The following is a 7,941-nucleotide window of genomic DNA, read 5'->3' on the forward strand; positions in this document are numbered from 1 at the left end:
TATATATATATATATATATATATGCATGAATGTATTTATGCATGTTTGTGTGCGAATATGTGTGTTTATACATGTTTGTATGCGAATATATGTGTGTGTATATATATATACATAAATGCATACATACATGCATATATATATATACACATGCATATATACACACACATGTATGCATATATACACACACATGCATACGTACATACATACATACATGTATGCATACATACGTACATACATGCGTGTGCGTATGTAAGTATGTAATCATGTGTGTGTGTGTGTGTGTGTGTGTGTGTGTGTGTGTGTGTGTGTGTGTGTGTGTGTGTGTGTGTGTGTGTGTGTGTGTGTGTGTGTGTGTGTGTGAAAAACATCTGCCGCCACATCACATGCACATTATACAGGCTGTCCCAGAATTAGCTATCTATTTCAGTAAAATTGGTATTTTTAAAATCTCACTTTTATTTGTGTTTATCATGTTTAATATGTGTTAAATGTGTATAAAAATTTCAATTTTGTTTATAATTTTATAATTTGTATAATTGTTTTATAGTTCTATTTTCATTCCTGTCGGATCCCACTCATCTGTCCACGACAGTTCTTTTTCAAGTTGGTTTCAATCATTTTCTTTATCTTCATTCTCAGGATGGAGCAAATAGTTTAGCTGAACTTAATTCATTCAGATAGTAGTGCGGGAGATAACTCTTGAAATGCTTCAAAACGTGCTTCGCAACGCTAAGGTTGGATTTGAAACTTGTAGGGATGGAGCTCATGTTGAACATTTACAATAGAGTTTTGACGTAAGATTTATAAATCTACTAGCTGAATTACCCGATAATCCTCGGAAAAGCGGGGGTTATTTCCAGTTCCCATTACACTGTTTCATGTCCTATCCTGTTCCTTATTCAGTTGCCGTTTAAATTACAAATAGATTTACGAGTACACGGTGATGTGGGATAGATTTACAAATACTGGCGAGTAATACAGCTGAATCGCAAAATTGATTGATTGTAATGGTAAGGTAATATCAAAGTTGAATTGGTGGATGGTTGGAAGGATGAGAGGATTGACGATGTGCGACTATGAAACGATTGATGGTTGATTATTATCAATTTTGCGGAGCCTCTTGATATACTACATTTTTGGTCTTGCTCTCTGGAGAATAAATAAACAAATGATTTGTGAAATTTTAAAATTACTTCAAAATTTTCAAATTTGGTATTTTGAAATAATTTTCCACGTTAAATCCGATTTTGTTATTTATTTGTTCCAGAAAAATTGCAGTAGAATGTTACTGGGGTTTAAAGTTTAATCAATTTTACCTAATCAGAAAACAAGATTTGGAAGCTGGCATTATCTACTTGATAGCTGCTGATCAAAAAATGAAAGCAAAATTATTACAAGGAATTTTTATTAATCAAACGAAAGCAAAGCATTACAACGACCAAAGTTGTAAAAACTTCTGAAGTTTTAATAAGTTTTAATGAATAAAATCATGGGAAACGGTAGAACAAATATGTAAATAATTTAAAAAGGAAAAAAAGATCGTCAAAGAATATTTTTTTTTTTTTTTTGCGAAAAATTGCACAAGTCTGTCCTGATCGGGGAATAAACAAAAAATTATATAAGACATTCTATTGTAAAAACTGCCCGACAATGACGGGCTATTCATCTACGGAAGAAAATTAAAGACCTTATCTATAATGTTATTGTTTCAGTACGTAAAGTTTTAATAAATCTTAATCGGTGATTTAGAAACAGACATAAAAGTACTTTACCTTTCACTTGTTAGTTTAACGTCTGTTGTTGGGCATATTGTAAAAGTCTTAGCTAAGCACTAAAGCGTATGCGTTAACTGATCGGTAATAATTGAAGAACAAAGTATTAAAATTCGCTGTTCCCCTTCGGTAAACACATTCTCTCTCTCGCACTGTATTCCTGACACTCGTTCTCTCTCTCTGTTTCTCACATTTCCTTTTCCTCTGTCTCTTCCTGTCTCCTCCCCTTCTCTGATATTAGCCACCCTCATTATGCCACCAGATTTCATTCAACGTATCACTCTTTGCACCCTTCTTATTTTATCATATGATAGCCCAAACCCCGTAGGGAGCCTGTTATCGACTTTTATCGAAATCCAATTGAACTGGATGTTAGTTTAACATATATGCAAAATTTCATGAAGATTGGTTCGCTAGTATAGGCAGCAAGATGGTAACAGACAGAAATTGCCATTTTTATATAAGATTTGTTTTGGCATTATTATTAAGTAATAACTATAAATATGTCAGTTTTTTTAAAATTTGCCCGATTTCATTGAAATAGATAGTTAATTCTGAGACATCCTGTATTTACTCCAGTTGTAGTGAATAGTTGAATAAATTATGGATATCTCTAGTTCGTGAGTTGGTATCGTAGTACACTATTTTGATGGAATTATTTCCCTACTAAGTCGAACATCTGTTCTCACGTACACTATACACGTTTTGCAACTGCGCACGCAGAAAAGAAATTAATGTGTACACAGAGAAAAAATTAGTTGCAGAAAATAATGCTAACAACAAATTAATTTCTTTTTAATTTTGGTTTGTTTATAATGAAAGATTATAAACATTCAGTATACATATATTACTCCAACTTTGGAGACATTAAATTATAATTCACTCCGTCATGGTTTGAACTCAGAACAATATATTGCTGCTATTTATATAAGCCAAATCTGTTTTGACCAGACCATTGCCAGCATTCCACATGAAAAACAAGCATTATCTACTCGTAATTAGGCGTGATGAAACAAAGGCTGATAAAGTATTTCACTCAGAGACGGATTTGATCTCGCAAGCTATGAGCAAGTAGACTAATATCTTATCCATGCGATCAATCGCTTATACATATCCCAGATCGATGTCCAGTTACAACTTGCTTCAGCAATACAATAATAGTATTTTCAGGTCTTTTGTGATTTCTTTCTGCTGAAATAATCGATCATTCTGTAATCTCCTTATATCATATAGTTGAATTTTTATTCATTGGTTATTAAGCATATCCCGAACATGTTAATGAAAAGAGAGGCTTCACATTGTTTGATAAGAAGACGAGATGCTATTGTTTATAACTTCCTCATATGAACCAAAATTGGAATACAGGGTGGCTTTCATGCAGACATTAAACACTTGTCTAACTAACCTTGTATTCCATCTCACTGAAATATTATCAACATTCTTATTTACCATCTAACTACTAACCAGTAAACATTCACTAAAGATGACGTCTAGAATTGTAAAAGGAATTCCTAGGAACAGTGGCCACTACCAGAGAGCCTCAGTTAACTTGAATAAAAGCGCAAAGCTGATGTGTAAATAAAAGAATATTATATCAACACAGTTGCTTTACCAGTTCATAGAGACTAGAAGTAAATATCTTTGATTTATGTGCTTTCAATAATTTATCTTTCAATAAAAGATAAAAGACTTAGTATTGGCATTGTGAAGCAAAAAATCGATCTTGCAATAATAGAAGTGTGAATATTTGTTTATTCAGATAAGCAATCTCCTTAGATCATTTTTCGATTCCTTATTAGAACTTTCAATATGATAATTTCAACTATTGTAAGCTGAGTACCATTTTATACTTACCTATACTTCTATGGTGAACAAAAGTGCAAAAGTGAACTACCAACAAGCTGAGACAGGGATCCGATTTCGATTCCTAGTTAAAACTGTTACGTTTCATTTTCACTGCAGATACAGTTGGGAAATGTGTAGATCCACAAATATGACAAAGATAGACACCAAATGTAAATATTGTGAAGAATTTCCTCTAAATTTCTGTCAAACGTGTCTTGTGCAGATGAAAATACACACTGAGGTTACAAATAGCTAACAAAATAATGAAAGCCTTCATACAAAATTATCAACTTTATTTTTTTTTTCTCTTTTATTCAAGTCAACAAGTGTATTTTTTTTCACTGAGAGCAAATGTTACTGTTCCGAGGAATTAATTTTACCTTGTGCTCATTTTGATGAAAATATTTGTTAGTTAATAACTGTCCCAGTTACGTTCTCTCATGCCAAAGTCAGTTTGTAATGGGTTCGGTACAAGACCAATGATATAATTACCATACGAAGCCCTGGGATTGATGTAATCAACTAAAATCTCATGAATACCGTAACTCAGCATGGTCATAGTCGAATGGCTAAAAGAGTAAAAGAACAAAAGAAAGAATATTAAAAGGATTGAGAGCGATATAGCTTCAGAAAAATGCAATTATGAGAAGATTGGTAAGGACTGGCATAAATGGTTTAAAATTTTGGCACAAGGCCAGCAATTTCGGGAAGCTGGGAGATAAGCCGACTACATCGACTCCAGTGTTCAACTGGTACTTAATTTATCGACCCCGAAAGGATGAAAGACAAAGTCGACCTTGCCGGAATTTGAACTCAGTACGTAAAGATGGACGAAATGCCACTAAGCATTTTTCTCGGCATGCTAGCGATTCAGCCAGCTCACTACCTTGGATCGGCATAATAAATCGTATGCAGGGCAATCTTAGCAGGATTATAGACCCCCGGACAAATCAATGCACTAAGCCCTGTAGTATTTATCTATTGATAACAATTCACAGCTTACATAGATCAGAATTGGGCCCCTAAACCAATCGGGCCTCATGGCAATTGCCTCGTACACCCATACCTTAACCCTCCAACGTTTAAAACGGCCACATCAGGCACAATTATTCTGTCTGTTTACATTCAAACCAGCTAGATCTGGTATTTAACACCTACCCTATAATGTCATCCCAAAAATAACCAATCACATCATCGAAATCTTGAAGCTACGAGATAATATATGATTAACTCTAAACACTGTGGATAAATAAGCATTTCTTTTAACAGGATAATCTGAATGCTAAAGGGTTAAGACGACAGTTTACTTACATCTTCATTATTCTCCTTATAATCTTTTCTACTCTAGGTACAAGGCCCGAAATTTTGGGAGAGGGGGCCAGTCGATTAGATCGACCCAGTACGCAACTGGTACTTAAATTATCGACCCCGAAAGGATGAAAGGCAAAGCCAACCTCGGCGGAATTTGAACTCAGAACGTAAAGACAGACCTCAATACCGCTAAGCATTTCGCCCGGTGTGCTAACGTTTCTGCCAACTCGCCGCCTTATTATTCTCCTTATAATGACGGACATACAGGAGTTTTATGTTAAGTCTTAAAGCGTTGAGTTGTAAGTGTAGACTAACCTTCGTGGTATCAGGAACACCAAAGAATATTTTATTATATTAAAATTACATTGATAAGACTAATTCGTGTTAATGACATTTCTTGTCAGGGAAAACAAGACGCTAAACACGATAATTCTCAAACATTTAAAAACTCACACGTCTGTTATTGCACCATCAAGTTTTGCTGAAGAATACGAGCGTTAAGTCATTCGTATTTTCTCAATTATTGAAAACGCATTAATAAACTCATAAGACTATGGCACCCGCCTCATATAGGATTGTCGCTATTCAATACTGGAAACCTCAGACGATAATGATTATGGACAGAGACTATTATAAACACAAAACATTGTAACATCTAAAAGATCAAAACTACTTTGAGGAAAACATCAAGAAACCCGAAAAAAAACAATAATCAATAAAATCAGAACATTAATTCACCAACACCCAGATTCCTCCACAGGTAAGGAAATAGACTACTTATTTAACTGTGTAATGATAGATAGCAATTTCTACGGATTACCCAAGATCCACGAAAGCTCAGAAATACAGAGAGCCACAAATGAACATAAGAACCAATACAAAAAATTACTAAGACCCGCTGATCTCAAATTGAGACCAATAGTTGCTGGGCCTCAATTCCCAACACAGGACTAAGTCAACTTTTGGATATACTCCTTAAGCCCCTATGCTCATTAATACTCAGCTATATTCGAGATGACATGGATTTCCTCAAATACATTCCACCCACTGTCTCAGAAGGTATTATCCTTACAAGCCTCGACGTCAATAATCTTTATACTAATATACCTCACACTTTGGGGGTTTGGAAGCAATCAAACACTTGGTAGAAAACATAGAGGTAAGATAAGCGAGCGCTTCAAAACGAACTTCATTACCAAGAACGCACGCCTGATACTAGAAAAGAACACAGTTAGCTTTGATTGTAAAATATATCGTCAAATAAAAAGCACAGCTATGGTAATGAAATTTGCTATGGTGACGAAATTTGCACAGCTATGGTGACGAAATAAGGTAACCTGGTTGTGGGTTTCTTAGAAGAAAAACTGTACGAGGAAGTAGAGAAAGATTTTAACCAAAATTTCAAGAAATATGCCATTGAAAAGTGGAAACGATTAATCTACAAATATTTGATAACCTCCTCAACACTCTTCACCCATCTTTCAAATTGGCGAAAGAAACCACTTATAATGACCTACTATTCTAGACTTTCGTGTAAAAATACGTGACTCCACAGTCGCAACGGATATCTTTTACAAAAACAAACGGACAAGCACCAATACTTGAACTTCTACTCTTGCCATCTTTCACACATTCCATACAGTATGGCAAGTATCTGTGTAATAGTTGTTGATACAAAAATACGTCAAATTCAACTTCATAAATTCAAATGCTTCCTAAAAACAGAATTACCGCTTAAAATTATTAAGTTATGGAATTATAAATGCGATGAAGCTGGACGTCACGCAACTGAGGACACCAAAGAAAACAAATTAAAGAAAATACTATTCCATTTACCAATACACACAATCCTGGAGTAACCAAGATGTTTCACACTATAAAAAGAATTACCAAAACTCCTACAAAGCCTCAAAAGGAAAAAATTGGTTAATGAAAAGTTTTTACGAAACAATAAACGTCATCCACAAAATCTTTAATAACATCTCACGCGGGCAAAATTCACACCAGAGAATAATTCAGAATTCTCCATGAAAGACTGTGGAGATAACAGATGTGGAACATGTAACAACAACTTCAAATATTTAGACAGTGGTTCCCACATAAAATTCACAAGTGGATTCTCCTTCAAAATAAATGCAGATATGAACAGACGAAACCAACAATTCCCTTTGCCAACGTGCAACTTTCCACAGACAGCATATCAAACTAAAGGAATTACACAAGATTCTACTGAGTAAGCATCTGGAAATATATGGAGACGGCAAATTCATGCTATTTCCCTTCTACAAATGTTCAAAGGATGACCCAAAGTTCCGAAGGCAATGGAACTACTTTTTATCAAAAGATTCTTACAGAAACTAAAAGTTTTAAACAAAAGGAAGGATAATATTCGAGAACACTCTTTGAAATTGAACAAGTTATGGACACTATTTTACATAGTTAACTCATACAAGTACTGTACCTAGCTAACTTTCCAATAAATACGGTTGGAGTAAAATTAAGCAAATGCGAGTACTTGAAAACTCAAGTTTGACCTTCTCCAAGCGTATCATTTTTTATAAAATTAATTAACATTGGGGCGAGGCATGATTTCATTCTAAACTGGACTTGAACTTTTTGGATTTCTTTTATAGTTTATAACCGTGGATGTACTTGCTTAAGAATCACTTTTTCAATCATCAGCTAACATTCAAAACACCTTGATGGTATAAAATATATATGCATGCATACAGATGTGTGCATGTGTGTGTGTGTGTGTGTGTGTGTGTGTGTGTGTGCGTGTGCGCGCGCGCGTGTCTATGAGTGTGTATGTGTGTAGATACGCAATGTGTGTAACTACTTCGTCCCTACTTTCAAGTTCGTGCCTCACAGCGTTCATACACACATAATTTTTCTCGTCTGGCCGTAAAGCCTTTTCTGTTTGTTTTCCTGTCTTGTTTTTTGTCCGCCACTACATTCCTCCATGGCAAGATTTAATTTGTGTATACAAATTTAATTTGCCGTCCATGGGAAG

The 7,941-nt window shown here is 34.8% G+C and overlaps 1 protein-coding gene across 2 annotated transcripts in view; it reads right to left on the reverse strand.

Moving 5' to 3' along the window:
- Positions 1-3,893: 3,893 nt before the first annotated feature.
- Positions 3,894-7,941, reverse strand: part of LOC106868268 (uncharacterized) — a 47,525-nt gene continuing 43,477 nt past the window's right edge. For both annotated transcript variants that reach the window (XM_052975925.1, XM_052975923.1), the window contains exon 5: positions 3,894-4,186. The gene's annotated coding sequence lies outside the window, so the exon portion shown is untranslated. The remainder of the gene's footprint in view (positions 4,187-7,941) is intronic.

This window comes from Octopus bimaculoides, chromosome 2, assembly GCF_001194135.2.
Source record: "Octopus bimaculoides isolate UCB-OBI-ISO-001 chromosome 2, ASM119413v2, whole genome shotgun sequence".
Classification (NCBI taxonomy): Eukaryota; Metazoa; Mollusca; class Cephalopoda; order Octopoda; family Octopodidae; genus Octopus; species Octopus bimaculoides.